This window comes from Schistocerca americana, chromosome 6 (genome assembly GCF_021461395.2).
Source record: "Schistocerca americana isolate TAMUIC-IGC-003095 chromosome 6, iqSchAmer2.1, whole genome shotgun sequence".
Taxonomy (NCBI): domain Eukaryota; kingdom Metazoa; phylum Arthropoda; class Insecta; order Orthoptera; family Acrididae; genus Schistocerca; species Schistocerca americana.
In genome coordinates, this window is record NC_060124.1 from 72,682,563 (window position 1) to 72,687,595 (window position 5,033).

The following is a 5,033-nucleotide window of genomic DNA, read 5'->3' on the forward strand; positions in this document are numbered from 1 at the left end:
CTGTAACTAGGACTCCAGACTTGCGATGCCACAAAACGGAAATTTCCAATTTGTCCACCGGTACAAGTATAGGATTAATAAGCAATTCTAGTGCTCATAATGAAAGATTAGCCAGATAAATGTTTGTGAAGCCAAATGCATTGTAATTAAATTTGTCACGACTCAAGAGGTACTACTCAGTATTTCCCATATAACTTCAGAATATATAGTCTAACAAAAACAAATAAATAAACTCAAGACGTAGACACATTCTTTTTTCTGAAAGTGCAAACAAATCCCAATGTGGATTGGAAAACTCACACCTCAGAGTAATGAAGCATCCTACTTGAGATGCATTTTCAATACGCATGGCTTCAACGGTATATGATTTTAGAAAACTGATTTATTCTGCATAGTTACATACTCTAGTTATTATGCACACATCAAAAAAGTTTTGCATCACCCCGGTTCCCAGAACTCCTGAATATACACGTTGACTGTGGATATTGTATCACAGACACAGTCCCTTTGATTGCTCGCCGACCGAAGTGGCCGTGCGGTTAAAGGCGCTGCAGTCTGGAACCGCAAGACCGCTACGGTCGCAAGTTCGAATCCTGCCTCGGGCATGGATGTTTGTGATGTCCTTAGGTTAGTTAGGTTTAACTAGTTCTAAGTTCTAGGGGACTAATGACCTCAGCAGTTGAGTCCCATAGTGCTCAGAGCCATTTGAACCATTTTTTTGATTTCTCAGAGATGTCACTAAAACCGCCCACAGATGTAAACTTCCATGCATGAGAAGCGCCTATTAGACGGAAGGCGTCCGACAGCCGGTCTGTTCCAGTCAATCCACGAGGAAGGAGGTACACGGCTCGTGTTGTCTGTAGTTCAACCATGCCTAGACGGTCAATACCGCGGTTCGATCACGTCCGCATTGTTACTTTGTGCCTGGAAGAGCTTTCAACAAAGGAAGAGTCCAGGCGTCATCAGCGCCCGTACAAGTTCCCAATTACTGCACAGTCTAATTTTTTACGCAGTCCATTATCACGAAAGATGATGAGGATGAAATGATGAAGACAACAAAAACACCCAGTCCCCCGGCAGAGAACATCCCCAATCCGGCCGGGAATCGAACCTGGGATCCCGTGATCCAGAGGCAGCAACGCTAGCTACTAGATCCCGAGCTCCGGACACAGGAACTGTCGATGACATGCCTCGCTCAGACTACCCAAGGGCTACTACTGCAGTGGATGACCACTTCCTGCGGATTATGGCTCGGAAGAACCCTGACAGCAACGGCACCATGTTGGATAACGATTTTCGTGCAGCCACAGGACGTCATGTTACGACTCAAACTGTGCGCAATAGGCTGCATGATGCGCAACTTCACTCACGACGTCCATGGCGAGCTCCATATTTGCAACCAAGACACCGCGCAGCGCGGTACAGGTGGGGCCTACAACATGCCGAATGGACCGCTCAGGATTGATGTCACGTTCTCTTCACCTGTTAGTGTCGCATATGCTTTCAACCAGACAGTCATCGGAGACGTGTTTGGAGGCAACCTGGTCAGGCTGAACGCTTTAGACAAGTTGTCCAGGGAGTGCAGCAAGATGGAGGTTCCCTGCTGTTTTGGGGTGGCATTATGTGGGGCCGACGTACGCCGCTGCTGGTCATGGAAGGCGCCGTAATGGCTGTACGATACGTGAATGCCATCCTCTGACCGATAGTGCATCCATTCGCCAGTATATTGGCGAAGCATTCGTCTTCATGGACGACAATTCGTGGCCCCATCGTGCACATTTTGTGGATGACTTCCTTCGGATAACGACATCGCTCGACTAGAGTGGCCAGCATGTTCTTCAGACATGAAACCTATCGAATGTGCCTGGGATAGATTGAAAAGGGCTGTTTATGGACGACGTGAGCCACCAACCACTCTGAGGGATCTTCGCCGAATCGCCGTTGAAGAATGGGACAATCTGGACCAACAGTGCCTTCATAAACTTGTGGATAGCATGCCAAGACGCATACAGGCTTGCGTCAATGCAACAGGAGGTGCTACTGGGTATTATAGGTACTACTGATGTATACAGCAATCTGGACCACCACCTCTGAAGGTCTCACTGTACGGTGGTACAACATGCTATGCGTGGTTCTCATGAGCAATAAAGAGGGTGGAAGTGATGTTTATGTTGATCTCTATTCCAATTTTCTGTACAGGTCCCGCAACTCTCGGAACCGAGGTGATGCAAAACTTCTTTTGTGTGTGTAGAAGAAGTTTTCTTTCTTAAGAACCCTACTTAGAACCAGCATTTTCAGGACGCAGAGACGTACTGAAAGAAGTGAATTTGGTCTTACAGCCAAAAAGTTCTGCAGACTCCTAGTGCTGGCAACAGTCACTACGTTTGATTTATTTGTTTACATTTATTCGCTTCTTTACTATTTTACGAAGTTCACAGGAACTCTCCCGTACACCGTCCTCTAGTGGTGCTCCTGCTAGAATTTATATCGCTATTTCCAGTCCCTGTTCTACAAGGGAACAGCTGTACAAACGGATCCAGTATGAACAGGTCCATAAAACTTTTTCGTTCCTAACGTTTCGCCCAGACTTGCATTGGACATCATGAGAAGTGTTCCTGGTTCCTCTGACTCTTGCCGACAGATAGATTGGACGTTAGAGAGCGACATAAACACCGTGACTAAGGAGCGTGGTTGACAGAGATAATCCATGTGAAAGACAAAACGTTACTATCACAATGTCATCTGTCTGTCTAGAACTACTGTTTAAAAGCCATTAACTATCGTGGTGTCTTGTCTTTGTTAAAACGGCCCCCATTGTTATATGGTTCGATGGATGCTGTGTGTAGCCGTGGATAATAGTCTCGTCACTATAGATAAAATTTTAGTTTTGAAAAAGTTCACTGCATCGTTTTCTGACTGTTGAGCATGCTCTGATACAGCAGATTTTTTTATTTCCTATAGTCGACAAACACGTTTGTGTTCTTCCATATATGTATTTACGCTTCTCTTTGTTTTTCCGTTGTAAACCTTACCATACACACATAGAATCTTACATACCTCGCATAGCGACAGAGGAGGACCATTATCCTTTACATATCTGAGGGCCTCAAATACACTATTGTGCAGAAGCTAAGGACGAAAGTAACTTTCGCATAGTGTGTCACTGCTAAGTATTATAGCTCGATGAGACTTGGACCATAGACAGGTAGAACTCTTACAATATAGTACAAAAGGTAATACGCAATGAGAGGAATAGAAACGTCCTCTTACTTCAAAGACTGTACTTACATTGAAGTCACTGTGATTTATGATGATCTCGCCAGCATTATAAAAAGCGAGACATGATTCTTACCCACGCCCGGGTTCCCGGGTTCGATTCCCGGCGGGGTCAGGGATTTTCTCTGCCTCGTGATGGCTGGGTGTTGTGTGATGTCCTTAGGTTAGTTAGGTTTAAGTAGTTCTAAGTTCTAGGGGACTGATGACCATAGATGTTAAGTCCCATAGTGCTCAGAGCCATTTGAACCATGATTCTTAATAGCGTATGTGATCACCACCGTCGGCTGTGCATACCATGGAAAGCGCTTTAACACTGGCCGCAATGTTGGTATGAAGCTTTTGAGGTAGGACTTTCCAGTCCTTCACCAGCGCAGTTGACAATCGCTGGACGGTCGCTGGTGCATGTGGACGCGCATAATACGTGTCCTCAACGCGTACGACACGAGATCGATGGTATCTGAGTCGGTGGAACGGGCAGGGCAGTCCATTCACCGAATATCCTCTCGTTCCAAGAGCTCCATCACATGTGCCGTTCGTTGCAGTCGCGCATTGTTATCCATAAAAATTGAGTTATGGTGTAATGCACCCATGAAGAAACGTACATGGGGAAGGAGTACAGCATCACCATAACACTGACAGGTTAGCGTAACGTGTTCAAAGATTTGGACGTCAGTACGCCCATGTGACATTATGCCTCCTGACACTGAAATACCAAGACCATCGAAACGATCATGTTTGTTCCTGGGTGCATTACATGTTCTCACATCTCCCCGCATGAGAATGCTTCCATCATTGTTGAACATGATTGTTTTGTTGGCCCGAGTCTTATACTGTAGGGAGGTACAGAGTTGCATGGGCGCACTGACTTCCGCATTTTTGAAGACGACACACTCAGTGGTCTATATTATTGTGACACCGTACTCCTTCCTCATGTACCAGGGTAAGTCAATTATCATCCGCAATTTAGTTATATTTTTGTTTATTTTGGTGGTGCTGTCGTTTTATGTTGATGACACATGCTTTGTTTATTTGTTGTTACATTTTTGCTATTTTCAAACTGCTAGGTTAGTTTCGTTACCCGTGTTGTTAATTATGGTTGCTCCGCTGTCTATTTGCACCAAAGAAGAGCAACGTTCAGTGATCCGTTTTTTGTGGTCAGAAGGTGTGTCAGGGGCCGAAATTCATCGAAGACCTTCGGTACAGTACGGGACGAGTGTTTTGCCACAACGGAGTGTCTACGAATGGATTGAAAAATTCCGAAATGGTCGCACACATGTTACGCACGGTGAAGGAGCCGGACTACCATTTACCGTCACAAATAAAGAAACCGTTGAGGGTTCACGTGAAACAATTCTCTTAGACAGACGATTAACTATTCATGAAGTGGCACATCCTCTGCAAATTAGTCACGGTTCTGCCTACGAAGTCATCCACAACAGACTTGGGTTTCATAAAGCTTGTGCCGGCCGCTGTGGCCGAGGGGTTCTAGGTGCTTCCGTCTGGAACCACGCGACTGCTACGGTCGCAGGTTCGAATCCTGCCTCGGGCATGGATGTGTGTGATGTCCTTAGGTTAGTTACGTTTAAGTAGTTCAAAGTTCTAGGGGACTAATGACCTCAGATATTAAGTCCCACAGTGCTCAGATCCATTTGAACCATAAAGTTTGTGCAAGATGGGTCCCAAAACAACTCACACAGTTGCATAAACAAACGCGCTTTGACATGTGCAAAAAACATTTCGATCGCTATGGTAACGAA